The sequence below is a fragment of the Eufriesea mexicana genome, unplaced genomic scaffold (genome assembly GCF_001483705.2).
Source record: "Eufriesea mexicana isolate 0111107269 unplaced genomic scaffold, ASM148370v2 scaffold1030, whole genome shotgun sequence".
Taxonomy (NCBI): Eukaryota; Metazoa; Arthropoda; class Insecta; order Hymenoptera; family Apidae; genus Eufriesea; species Eufriesea mexicana.
Genome location: NW_016909159.1, coordinates 477859 through 493716, shown reverse-complemented (window position 1 = coordinate 493716; position 15858 = coordinate 477859). Strand labels below are relative to the sequence as shown.

Below are 15858 nucleotides of genomic sequence, written 5' to 3'. Positions count from 1 at the left end.
TATAAATTAAATAATAAATAAAAATAAACTTATTTAAATCATATAGAAATTGCAAAATTATTTTAAAGGAAATTAAAATTATTTAAATTTGTTTTAATATACAATATATTATATATTTGTCCCAACTCATGGTTTAAATTTAAATGTCTGGATAGACAGTTGATATTCAATTGAGAGTAAAGTGTTCAGGTGTTTAGATTCAATCTAAAATGGCGAAATTACTAGGAATTTTTAAAACAGTAATTTTCAAGTGAAATTATTTAAAATGAGGCAAATATTTTAGAATAGAATATTGCTGTATTTTTCTTTGCATGATAAACACATTTTTCTCAAGTTATAGTATTGGAAGGTTCGCAGAGATTGTAAAAATAAAATATCTTTGGTAGTTCTAGTATTAAAAGAATGAAATATATTGATCATTTCTAATATAAGAAGAATAAATCCCAAAATATTGTTAAATTTAAACATAACTTGACTGAAACCATGAAAATATAAAATATCGTATTTAAAAAAGGACCATTTCTGTGCATTGAAACAACAGCACCCCAAAATTCCTCTTTCCAAAATATTAAATTGGCCAAAATATAATTAAATATATTTTTAATATGAACTATAATAATTCTTTTATTTGAAACAAAAGAAGTCCTATTAAATAACATCTACATTGACCACTTTGATCAACGACAAATAAATCCAATTAAGAAGATTACGTCGTACTAAAACAAAATGGCGCCATCTACTGCAAAAATCCGACGCTACCTACTTAACCTAATATTATCAAATTTAAACATTGAAACTATAAAACACTATCTTCACAAAATTTAGCCATAAATATTCCATTTTTCAACTATCATCGTTGGTAGTTCTAGTATTAAAAGAATGAAATATATTGATCATATCTAAAATATCCGTTCCCAAAATATTATTAAATTTCAACGTAACTTAACCGAAACCATGGAAATATAAAATATCGTATTTAAAAAAGGACCATTTCTGTACACTGAAACAGCAGCACCCCAAAATTCCTCTTTCCAAAATATTAAATTGGCCAAAATATACGTAAATATATTTTTAATATAAAATATAATAATTCTTTCATTTGAAACAAAGGAATTCCTATTAAATAACATCTATATTGATCAACGACAAATAAATCCAATTAGGAAGACTACGTCGTACTAAAACAAAATGGCGCCATCTATTGCAAAAATCCGACACTACCTACTTAACCTAATATTGTCAAATTTAAACATCGAAATTATAAAACACTATCTTTGCAAAATTTAGCCGTAAATACTCCATTTTTCGACCATCATCGTTCCCAATCGATAAGACATAAGCATAGCGTCAACGACAAGAGACAGAAACTTGCTCCCGTGCTAGCGCGTTTGAAAGCGTAACTATTACTTCGTAATTGAACAAACTTTGACGTTTGTTTTTCAATTATTCACGCGACTCGTGCCGATTTTAATATGCTCGCCCGTTCCATTATTCAACCGGAGATCGCATCGTTACGATCGTCGAAAGCCGCAAATATACGTTGCAACACGACGAAAACGTCGTAACTAGAGTTTCTGAAACTTTCCAGGCTCGCGAAGTCGCCTTATGTCTCTCGTTACTCCGTGAAATTCCCGTGAAATTCCCGTGAAAACGGTGCACCTCAACTTTCCCCAACTTCTTCCTTTTTTCTGCCCCCTCGTTAGTTTCGCAAAATTCATAGCGTGACGATACTTCTTGCCTTGGAACTTCTCGAAAGTATCGATCCCTTTGTCACTTCTTAATTCGTCTTCACACTATGTATTCCTTTTTTCGCCGCCAATTTTGCTTCAGCTGCTTTCACTGAATTTTTCACGTTTCAATTTGTGGTGGAATTACCAAGGTATCTGAAAATGATTTGTCATGTTGAATAAGAATGTTTCAATTACTTTGCTACAGTGTGTTATTATTTTATGTTTTATCATTTTGGTAGAGAGAAAAAATTTACTATGGAATTATTTCTCCTTCTTTAACTCGCTATAAGTAGAATTTTATTTGGTTATGAGGTATAGTATAGTCAAATAAATATGAAGTTAGTATATTCATTTTAAATGGTGGAAAATAGTTATAGGAATTATTATGATATTTTATTTTGAAACGATATATCTAATTTTTAATGTGTAAAATATTTAACGTATTTGATATATGTTAATATACATAATAATAGATCAAACATATTTGCTATTTCTAATAAAAGTTTTCGAATATCGTGAACACCCTGTATATATGTCTATTTATTTTCTATTATACATAGAGTGAAATCTGTTGTACAATATTTTTATATATGAAGTATCTATAGAAAAATATTTTAATTAATACGTTTATACTATAGATGCTAAAATTTACTATAGTATAAATACTATATTGTCCTATGCTGTGGGAAAAATACGTACAATGTTGAAGTATAAATACTGCGCTATATTACGGTATACATATATACTACACTATATCATATTGAAAATAGTATACTATATATGGTATGAATAATGTACTATAGCTTAGTACAAATAGCATACTGTACTAAAAATCTACACTATAGTATAGATATAAATACATAGTTTATGTAGACATATAGTATAGTTTATTATTCATATCTACATAAAAATTTGCTAAACTGTACTATATAGTATAAATACTATACTCTGCTATACTATAGTGAAAATACCATACGATGTCAAATAAATACTATGCTATATTACGGTATATGCATATATTAGACCATATCATATTGAAAATAGTATGCTCTGTATGGAACAAATACTGTACTATAGCTTAGTGTATAGATAATACACTGTACCAAAGATCTACAGAGCAGTTTATTATCCATATCTATATAGAAATTGAAAAAAAAAAAAAAATCACACGTATGCATCAGCTGAACAAAATCCCTCATCGACCGTTGCCCATCCGATTTCCGCTGGACAGGCAACGTAGCTGTCGTCAACGAAACAAAATTACGCTTATCGCGGTGGATACGTAGCATGCACGTTCGCTGGGTGTAACGAAGCGATACCGAAAAAGCCTATGTCGTGGCGCGTCCTATAGACCGCGCCTTTTTGATCGACGCGGCGCGTGCATGTTAACGCGCGCTATATATGCGCGTGTAACAGAACGCATCCTTGGCCAGCCGCGACACGCGCGTCCTCTTCCCTTCAGCAGGCTAATATAAGCCCGTTTCTCGTATACGCCTATGCACGGACCTATCGCGAACGCTTCCCCGAGTGTCATATGCCTGTGAATCACGCATGGCCACCGTACAGTTTACCGCTGCAAATTTATTATGACAGCGGCTATGCTTTGTTTGATGTAGCGGGTGGCCACATAGAGGAAAGAAATTATAGAATTTTCAGTGTCTGTTCTGTCCCTATGCGAAGGTAAAATGAGTGGATGAGTGGGATTAAGATGTTTTTATCATTGTAGAGGTTAGATTGTAGTGAAGATTGTCATATTTGCGATTTGCGTTTCACAGGTAGGATTTGATGTCGAATTAAGAAGGATGGTTGTAAAAATTGTTGATGAAACGAGGTAGAGAAGTTAAAGTGAAAGAAAAGTGTGGAGGTTAATGGTTAATGATTAATGGAATGAGGAGATTTTGAGAATTAATAAGAATACATTGAGGAGAGATTGAAAATGTGAAAAGGCAAATATTACTAGGTTAAATAATTGTACTCTGTTCATTTATTGCAAGGAAATTAAATTTTGTAAGCTATTTAAGTATTTATCTGATAATCACTCCTCAAGTATAATACCTTTAGAATATTCATAGACATGTATACATCAATGATACTGTTTCCTAAATTTAATACTTCAGTAACACGTACTTGCTGTATACATTTTATTTTGCAATTTGAAGAGAATTTATTCTATAAATCAATGTAAGGTTCTAATAAATTGTAATGTTTTCCTTGATTAATTAATGTAATTGGTTAGACTAATTAGATATACCTCATGCTGTTGGAACAACCTGTAAAAAAACATGAAATTAGATAACCATAGTATGCAGTATTAAAAATTACACAAACCTATTACCTGACCTATTAATCCACCAACAATTGTTTCCTCTAATATCCAGATTCTTAAAAATTACAAAACTCTTCACTGTCTAATTTCCTAACTTAAGCCTCCATTATAAACAAATACACATTTCCAATAAAGAATGGATAAATAAAGACTTATATACACTATTAGTCCATCAATAATCATTCCCTCTGATATCCAGATTCTTAAAAATTATAAAACTCTTCACTGTCTAATTTCCTAACCTAATCCTTCACTATAAATAAATATATATTTCCAATAAAGGATGGATACATGAAGACTTACGTACACTATTAATCCATCAGTAATCATTCCCTCTAATATCCAGATTCTTAAAAATTATAAAACTCTTCACTGTCTAATTTCCTAACCTAATCCTTCACTATAAATAAATATATATTTCCAATAAAGAATGGATACATGAAGACTTACATACACTGAATGGTGAAATAATTCAAAACACAAGACGTAAAAAGCGAGAAGGACGATTTAAAAATTAATTCCGACGGATAAACTATACTCATAAGCCGGAAGAGAAAGAGATCAGCATAATAAAGTTAAATTAATCTCGAATTTGATTCGTTTAGGCCACGTGCGGACCAATGTACCGACGGATCATCAACGAATACTTTCAGATGAGAATCATGAGATTATACATATAAGGTATACACATACTTACGCGTCGTATATTGTAGCGCGTCATGCGAGATGCGGATATGCTTTTCCCTCGTAAATCGACACGGTATCTCTGAGAATGTTTTTTAACCTTTTGAGGAAGAACGCTTGAAAAGTTAATTTAACGCACGCGCGTTTATTGCGGTATTAATTTTAAAGAATTCGTCGTTTTCGCGGTAAATAGCCTTTTAAGTGACGGGTGGTGTGGTTAAAGTGGAAAGTATCGAATGAAGATTATGTCGTTCTCGTACAGGTTATACGTATGCAAGTGCTTCCGTTGAATTTTGCTCGAAACATATGATGTACATTGGAACTTTTTTTATACGAAATTCACTTGTTTCTTCCGTAAGTAAAACTAGAATTACAATGTTATGTATAAATAAGACAAAAACGGAGTCCACGAATGTTTCATTAGAAGGTTATAAGAACAATCTCAAACGTGAAGCAAACGCTGTATCACTGTTTACACGTCGAAGAGTCGCCCTCTGTTTATCGATATCGATATCGATGTGGTATCGATATAGAATCGAATTTATAAACCAAATTTCATTGGTGCTTTATTTAATTCGATATTGATTCTTGCGATTAAATTATTTTGAATAATGAATAAAGTATTAAATATTTTATTGAATTGAGAGAAATAATAATATAACCTCCATGTTTCATGTTTGTATTATAACTGTTTAATCTTATGGTTAAATATTATTGGCAGTAAACATGTATCGGATAAAAATGCTTCTTAAAAAGATATTTTAATTTTTAATTTAAAAAATTTTTATTTTTAGAAAATTTTATGTAGTTGGATAATTATACATATAAAATTGGTAACGAAGCAGACAAAATTGTATAATAACGATGGTACACGTTGCAAAAAATTCTAATTTTTAGGTTAGTACGAAATATTTTTCAAAAATAGAATTATTGGAAATTGAATTTCTCACGATAATAATATAATGTAGAATTTTACACTTAGGATACGATGAAAATTTATGAATACGAAGGTATCAAAATACAGTAATGTGGAAAAGATCTATACTATACTTTCAAATTTGTTTAAGGCTGAAAATATCCAATTACAAACACGTTTTACGACATATAAACAATAAGAGGTATTAGATTGAAAATTCTTTATGCGTTGTATGATCATTTCTGTAATTACATTGTCAGTGTATTAGAAAATAAGGTTATGTAAACGTATCAATAATATATGTTACACGCAGATCCTAATGGACTTAGAATTGACCCTGAACACATTCGTTATTTGCCTAATATATAATACTCGAACGATAATTACAAAGATGTACCAACACTATCTCGAGCGACCCCTAATATACTAATGCATTCAGCATACCTCCGATTCCACCCCTCATAATGTACGGAAGGTCATCTATAATTTACTAAGAAATGAACAGTGAAACGAACGGAATAGTTCGTTGCCTTGACGTTTTAATACTCAATGATTTTCCATAAAATCTTCGTAAAATATGCAACATCTCTAAATACGATAATTGTTACTCATGGAATAAGAAAATGAATATAACCGAGTGACATCGTCCAAACCGTATTTGATTGTTTGAAAATGGCGTAGTATCAGTTATTACCAACGAAAAATACAAAAGAAAGCCTTTCACTTTCTCGTGTACATTTTTTATTCATATCATAGTCTTAGAAGTTATTACTCAATTTATCAATACATTTTATTGATTTCTCTCATTACTGCATACACATATTGCGATTATTTTCAATAAGAAAAGAAATAATGATAACAATACAAAACTCCAAAAATACAGTGACTCTCAACCATTTTTGACCAATGTATAATTTTCTTATATCACTGATAAAAATCTACCTGAATTTTGAATCATCGTGATTTATCGCAAAAGGCTTATTAACACGTAATTTAATAACAATGATTATTGCATAAAATATTTAATATATCAAAAGTCATATAATTTATTTAATAATCAAAATTATTATACAAATCATTTTATAAGCAACAACACGTATCTCGATTATTACACAATTTACATTATACTTAAATTTCTATATCATTTTCTCAAATATATTTTAATCGTTATACAAAATATTATACATAAAAATTACTATTAATAACAAAATCGAAAGCACACATACAAAATCGTAGGATTTAAAATTGCCAAATATTTGATCGCAATGTTCCCTGTAATTACGTTAGTAATTTCATCAATCTCTGCATAAATCAAAATAAATCCCAATAATCACTATACATCATACATACTAGTACATTGCACATATTATTTAAAATGCGTTCTGGAAGTTTGAAATAAAAATAAATTGCTATGGTATATGTTCTCATGAAACGATATCATCAAGGACAACATGGAATAGAATAAATTAAAGTATGTAGAAATAAAAGAAAAAAACAGTCGACCTAATCGAAGAAGAAATCTTGATCTTGCTGAGGGGAAACATTTTAGGGACGATTTAATCGCGTTCTTGGGTAGGAACGACCGGAAGGAGATATACGAGTGATGGGAAACGCGCTGTTTGTCACGGTCCGGGGAAGCTTCCGGTTAGGCACGTGGCGGGCACGAGGATCGCGTCCCTTTTTAATTAGCATCGCGAGGGCTGGACGTGTGCCACGGGACACCTTCTATCCGTTCTCGTAAACGTTTCTGCCCTCGTTTCACGGAACAACTATTAATGCAAATTTAATCGTTCCTCGTCGCGATTTCTTCCTATTGATTCATCGTTAGGAAAACAACGGGTAATTTATGGTCGCTTTAGTGCTTTGGCGCTCATAGGAGAATCGGAGCTTCCGAAATTACGTTGAAATGTGAAATATCGATTTCATTAATAATTTATTATTGTTAATAATAATTATAACTATTAAGCTACGTATTTCCTATCGCCATTTGCAATAAATTTTTACACGATTAAAAACTGTATGATATTTTTATTGTAGATAGCGAAGAGTTTGTTGTTAGGAACAGAATATTTTATATTTGTCGATGCAGATGATCGTAGAAATATTTCTTGCTCGCTTAATTAACCCTTCGCACTCGACAGACCTAACCTAACCTAACTCTGAGTCGCCATTTAATCAGATTCTAAGAATCGACGTTAATTAATATATCAAATTTAAAATTACCCAATGGTGCGTGGAGTGTCGAAGTAAAATAATTCTACGTCTTAATTTGTATACGATTTCTTGTCTTATTTTATTGTAAATACCGAAGAGTTTGTTGTTAGGAACAGAATATTTTATATTTGTCGATGCAGATGATCGTAGAAATATTTCTTGCTCGCTTAATTAACCCTTCGCACTAGACAGACCTAACCTAACATAACTCTGAGTCGCCATTTAATCAGATTCTAAGAATCGACGTTAATTAATATATCAAATTTAAAATTACCCAATGGTGCGTGGAGTGTCGAAGTAAAATAATTGTACGACTTAATTTGTATACGATTTCTTATTTTTCGTTTTGTAAATATCGCAGTCTTTATGGCAGAAAGTCTTCGAATTGTTATTTTTCTGTAACGAAAAAATTTTTTATTATTATTTTCCTGTACAGAATTTTTTTGTAATAACAATTATTTATCGTACTATACAGTAATTATATCTGTATTTCTCGTTACTGTTGTGAACGTGTACCATCTGAATGTCGTTATCAGTCTATTTATCACCGTTTACATATTTAAACAGAAATTTTTAATTGGCGTGATTAATATTAATAGGAATAGGTTCATTAGATATACATACATACATGTGTATAAATTCTGCTTTAGCTAAACTGTTCTAATTACCTTTCGTGTAGCATTTTAAAATATCAGTAGAAAAACAAATATTAGATTATACAGAAAATTATGAAATTTGAAATATTGAGTAGCTTTTCTCTAAATATGTTGATAAAATATCGACAGCGCAATTTTTGTTTCAGGTAATACCATTTTTCTCATTAACTATCGGGAAATATTTAATTGCAGTAATTGATACTCACTGTGAATTGACAAACAGCGTTAAGCAAAATTTAGTGTTCAATTATCTCTGCAAGAAATGAATAATAATATCGATATATATGTCTCGTATTTCTAGACTTTTACTTATTTGGAAAAGAAACTTAACTCGCGGACACATGCTTCGTGATACAAATAAACGTTAAACATAAATATGAATTGTGCAATTTGAATATTTTATGAATCAATGCTTTGATTATTACCTTTAGTTATTTAATAGCGTAGAGAACTTTATGCTTATTTTTCATACAGATACGTTATTATACTTAATCGGTCAACAACGATAATCTACAAGGTGACACGTATCACATTGACGATTTAAATTACCCGCCATTTTTACCAATGACAACTTGTTATCAGTCTTTTGGTTGTTGTACAAACAGCATACAAAGTCCGTCATGGATTGGTATATACCTCAAAAACGTACGAGAATTGTTTAATTTGTCGAAATGATAATTTTTATAAACTCATGTTGTCACCTGATTAAACAGAAGTGAATTTCTTCTTTTTTCTGGAGCTATTTAATTTCTACAACTGAAATTTTATTTTCTTGTGAGGGGGGAAAATGATTATAATTGATTATAATCTGTCGCCTTAATATGAAATCAGTAAGCAATAAATGATGGAACTGAAGAGTCATAATCAGTACAAACCTAACCTAAAAAGAAGAAAACAATAATTGCCATAAATAAATAAATCGTTTGGTATCGCTAAAATATTACACTGCTATAATTCACTATAATGTTACACTAACATAATTCTGATATAATACTTCAAAATAAATTTAAATGACATTATAAAGGGAGAAATATTGAAAAAAAGGATTTAAATATTATTACAAACTATAGCAGTATATAATAAATTACAAAAGAAAATATTTGTAGTACTAATGGTAAATTATGATATACAGGGTGTCCCAAAAAATATATACACACTTTGCATGATTATAAATAAATTATATTTATATTATAATAAATTAATATAAATTAGAGAGAATAAGGTATTAAAGTGTGTATACGTTTTTTTGAGACACCCTGTATTAATTTCTCTGCTTTGGTCATTGGCATATGCAAATAACGTAGTCACAGTAACTGAAAACAAAGAGGACATGAAAGAAATGACAAGAAGGCTAAGAGTTTTGAGAAGGAGATACTTGGAGTGGAAAAGAAAAGATATTAATTTCCGGAAAAGGTAGAGAAAACCAAAGGATAAGGATTGGCAAATTGAAAAGGCAAAAGAATTATCTTACAAGGAGAGTGCAAGTCCTTCGGGTCATTGATTTAGTTGAAACTTTGCAGGTTTGTAGATTTAGTCATGGAGTTCAAGTACCATTACCATTATAAGGGCAACTGCTCAATAGTTTTTGAGGTATTTATGATTAAAGCTTTATTATTCTTAACTAGAGATTTCTTCCGAATAGTTATCGATAGTTATCAAGTGGCATTGCGGCCTAACGGCAACATCCGAAAATTGCCACCAGCGTGGGAGTTAAAAGTCACAAATAAAATTCATATATATTATTTGCTTTGCATGGTACTTTGCATAGTTAAAGTAAGGAAATACGATACCGATAGTGTAATTTTAGTGCTTCCTATACTTATTAAGTGTTATCGAAAATAAATTTTCACAAAAAATTAAATGTAGCTAATAGACCTTCAGATTTATCACTGATTGAATATTTATAAAAAAATAGCTATTTACTATGTACATAAACTATAATTGATAGATAAAAAAATGATTAAGTTAATAATAGTAATGCTCGTAATATTTACAAGTACAGTTATATTTCCTAGTTAACGACCATATCGCACAGAAAACATTGGGTCTCATCCGATCACCAAAATTAAATTATGCTAGGCATAGATAATTAGTATTTAGATTTTTCTAACTGTTTTTCTATTTTTCTTGTTATAAGCAAATATGATTTACTATTTATTAATTTACATCGATACGTATTCATTATTTATATATTAAGATTATTTAAAAAGGAAAATTTACCGTAACGAATTAACTATAAACATTAAAAGTAATAATATGTATAATAATAAATGAAATTAGGAGCTTACAACTTTGTATGGAAAGAATGAGTATGTGTATATAATATGTGTATAATATAAATAACATTTTAAAAATAATGAAAGTAGCAATTTAAACATGTATAATATTTTGTACTAATTTTTGTTGTGTTTAGTGTAATACATGCAACAAACGTTGTCCAAAAAAATGTAAAAAAACTCTCAACAATACAGAGTTCCATAGATAATATAACTATATAATATTATAATGTAACTATAATATAATTATTGTAACATATACATATACATGACTATTATAATATAACTATAATATAACTATTGTAACATATATATATATACATAACTATTATAATATAACTATTGTAACATATACATAACTATTATAATATAACTATTATCTATGGAACTCCTTGTATTGTTGAAATCTTGTTATATTTTTTTGCATAATGTTTGTTGCATGTATTACACTAAACACAACAAAAATTAGTACAAAATGCTATACATGTTTAAATAGCTGCTTTTATTATTTCTAAAATGTTATTTATATTATACACATATTATATACACATACTTATTCTTTCCATCCAAAGTTGCAAGCTTCTAATTTCATTTATTATTATACATATTATTACTTTTAATGTTTATAGTTAATTCGTTACGGTAAATTTTTCTTTTTAGATAACGTAAGTATACAAATAATAAATACGTATAAATGCACATTCATAAATAGTAAATCATATTTGCTTATGACAGGGAAAGATTATAATACATTACTACTCTTTAATTAATATACAAATCCAACAATCAATGTCTTCTATAAATCATCGATTGACGTTAATATCATGCTATGATAATAAAATACAAAGTAACGATAAGCAAAATCACATTTCCAAGAAATGTGACGTAGAGGTTAGGTTATCGTGTAATGCACTATGCGAAACCGTTTCATATCGCCTGGCAAAATTCTATCCTACTTTCCATTGTTTCAAAGTTACGACACCCTGTATAGAACTGTTGGAAAACAATTCATTATCCTCGCTTCGGAAAATTCCTGCCCCTAATTTCCCGGCCAGAAGCAAAACTCGTTCGCCGTGCAAAACTAGACGTCGAATAATTAACTGTTAGATAAAATATGTCGCGGACCATTACGTAACGTAACCCTGGAGTGTGTGCGCTGCACACTTGCAATGTTTTCTTTTCCTCCTTCTTCTCCATCCTTTTTTCTCTGTTTCCAAACATGCCACGAATCGCGTCAGACGTAAGCGCACACGTATACACACAACGGACTTTTCAACGTACCTCTGCTTTTCGCGGCATTTCGATAAAAACAGCCTTGACGGATAATTGCGCTTAATTGCCGGGGAATTATAAAAACACCGTGCCGACAGGCATCGAATTCTAATGGGTCGTCGGAAAGTAAAGCGATGTAAACGCCGGATAAAGTAGCCGATGAACGGACTATAGTCCCTTGTCGATACTGTTTATCCCCTTTTTGCGATTTTCCTCGTCGATTAGTTACCGACGAAAAGGGAACCTAATGCTGCGTTTAGTTACACGTGTTGCGCATTATCGCCGAGCGAGAGCGTTCGAGTACATCAGTGTTTAATTATTTCTATTAAAACGTTCCGAATATAATGCGAAGAAAATTGTTTCGTACGAAAGTCATAAACCACTGGGTGATTTTAGAAGTGGAACAAGAAATTATAGGGATTTAGGGTAAAGTGAACCATGGTTTATTCGTAACCAGGAAAAGTGATTATACGAATATGTTTGACGTTTGGTTTTCTCGTGTATCGGTAAATCGTGTCGAATAGAGGCACGTTGTTCGATTCATTTCGAGAAGGGATTGGACCGATCATTTTGAAACTAGTGCAAGTCCATTTCTCGCAGTTTCGAGAAAATTAAAGGTTATGTCAGGTCTGACAATATTACTATTAATTTATCAATATGTAATTTGATTATATAAATTTGTTTTAGGCGAATTTAAATAAAATAATGTATATTTATGGGCTGCAAATTTCAATTTGGAAAAATTAAATATCACTTGAAATATATTTCATATAAATCCAATTTTGTTTATAAATAATAATAAGGAATAAAATAGGAATAGTATTTTTTTATTTTGAATGTTAATTATATTTATATATTGTTAAATCTAATATAAGATATTATTATTATTTATTTATGCTCTTTATGTGGCAGTGTTTAGAAATATTCATAATGCACAGGAGATATATAAGGTAATAACTGCTCCATATCCTTAAATTTTTCGTATGTAATAGGCCTGGCGTCGTGATACAAAGGCACTAGGGCTATTTTTTCAAATTTTGGATGTATTCCCCGACATGTAGGTGATAAATCTAAAATCTTAAATTCTATGTTCTCCATCGATGTTTCATATAAAATAGTATACGGTGCACTTTAGCAAAACCTCATCCAATATATTTTCAACCAATTTACCTTTTCTCCATTAGCGTTCTTTTTTATCTGTTTTTTAATTGCAGATTTTAATTGCAGATTTTAATTGCAGATTTTTTGTTGAAACGAACTTCTCTCGATACGTAAAGTAAAACAAATGTAGCCACCAGTGGCCACTGACCCCACTACCTGTCTGTGGAAATGGGACTTGCACCACTCTCATAATCAATGGCTGCGCAATTTCTTTTATCAGCCAATTTTAAATTGAACAAAACATTAGCTTTTTTTAAAATATTAAATACTAACTAGTTATAAATAAAAGGTTTACGCTAAATTAAGCATAAATTACGTGATATCTCATTTCTTTTTTTTTTAAATGGACTTACACCATTTTCAAAATAAACGGTCGATATAATGGTATTTATCTTGGATGAAACGAGGAATATTTCGAGAAAGAATGTAATAGTATTTATCTCGGGTAAAATATTTCAAGATCGCGTCGTTTCGAAAGAAATTTTTCGTTCGTGATCGGCGAGAAGCTTGCAAAATGATCCGATAGAGCGCAGTGCTGAAGCTTACCAATAATATATGGATCGCGTGGAAATATTTGGATACAGTGTTTTGTTGTTAATACTGCCAGTATATTTTCGAGTAAAAGCAAGGAAAAATGGCGTGCAAATATAAGCTGATAAGTGCTCTATTAAAATCTAATAAAATACGAAATAACAACGAAATGATGTTTCGTTCGATGGACTGCAGGAACAGATTAACATTTGCTGTACGATAGAACTTCATTTGCTGGAACGAAATGTTAGTTAGTGTCCGATTAACTGAATTCCTTATTGATTGAATCCATTTATTTGGAGTTATGTGTACTCTGACTATTTGAGGAAGAAATCATAGATAGCGAGGAAATCAGTGAACTCCCATTACAGGAACTGTTTATCCTTTGATGGGTGCAGAGAGATGGCGTTCTGTAATTTCGTTTAAAACGCTGTTTATATTTATTAATACAAGATTTACGTTGATGAAAAATTTCATCTTGCAAATTGTGGATAGTAAAATTAAATATTCTGACATATGTTTACTATATATACTATATATACATAATAACTTGATCATTGCTTATCTAATTATGGTATTCTTATTATCAAATTTCCCATAATATTTTTTATTTTAGTTTTCTTTTCTTTATTACATAATTTTATTATATCTTTATTTATTATTCTACAGATCTATGATATACTATACTACATGATATACTATCTATATACTATTCTACAGATTTTAAATGAACTCTCAGGTGCTTCCTATTCAATTTATTCGAAATTCTTTTTTTAATTAGCATTCGGGTAAAGAAACTACAATTGCCAGAATTAAAATAATTAATTAATTTCCTGTAATTTTTACTAATAATTTGTATTAATTTTTCTGATCATTTCAGTCAATTATCATCTAAATGAAAAATATCTTTCACTAGAATTTATTTATTAACATTTTATCGAATATCAATTCAAAACGAAATTCCACTAAAAAAATAAAAAATTCCCAAAATTGTTTGAACATTTTTGTTTGAACAGAAAATGGAGAAACATATTTTGCAAATATACAACATTATGTCTTCTAAAAGAAGAAACTTTTTATTTCACAGAAAATTGATGAACCGATTTGAAATCTATGCACTTCTCGACATCACTATTTTATATTATCGTTGTGAAAGAAGATATAATCTCGTACGATTCACCTTCACGATGTAAGACCAGGGTAAAGGATATTCGACGACTACCGGAGGGTATAATTGAATCGTGATTCGTTGAACTCGAAGAACAAATTGTACTCTAAAATACGGCAGCACTGTAATAATCCTTTGGGATAATAAGCAGAAGTTCGGGCTAAACAGTGGTTACACGCAGTTTGTAAATTGTTTGCGAGAGTTCTCTGTGGTGAAAACTCGCCTTATAAATAATTCCCGTGGGAGATACGACACGCCTCATCGTCACTACATGCAAAGTATCCACCCTGTTCCGCGACGACACGTTTGGAATTTTATTTCAGATTTAATTCCAATTACAACGAATTGACCATTGATTTCCCTCTTATCGTCCTAATGTTCCCTTTAAATCGCACGATATTTCAGGCAATATTTATTCCTGCGAATCAGGCAGAAAAATAATTTTTATAAAATAATAACATTGTATAATAAGTATAATGTTACATCAAATTTCTAATTTTTACATCGCTTTAAATTAAATATTAAATAAATTTTGAAACGCAAAAAAATAATTTTCGATTATATACAGTGAATTTTCTTGTAAAGGTACGATATTTAGGTTGAATATCTAAATATATATATAGAAACTTCGAAGGTTTAATTTTATTATAACAGTGAATATTTCAGTTAATATTTGTTTTCAGTTTAAATTTTTTTATAAAAATTATCGGTGGAAAAATTACTTGCAAGGATGTCTGGATTGGTGATTTCCACAAATAATGAAGAAAACAATAGCATTCATTGTTATTAAATCAAATATGTATCAATTATTATCAAATCATTCATTATTTCCATATCAAATATGGAAGATAGCTATAGTTCAACTAACATGCTGAAAAAAACATTATATAATAACTATAATGTTACATTACAAATTTTTTTATT

The 15858-nt window shown here is 30.1% G+C and overlaps 1 protein-coding gene across 1 annotated transcript in view; it reads left to right on the top strand.

Annotated features, from left to right (window-relative positions):
• LOC108547443 (zinc finger protein 205) overlaps positions 1-15858 on the top strand; it is an 87789-nt gene that overhangs the window by 47640 nt on the left and 24291 nt on the right.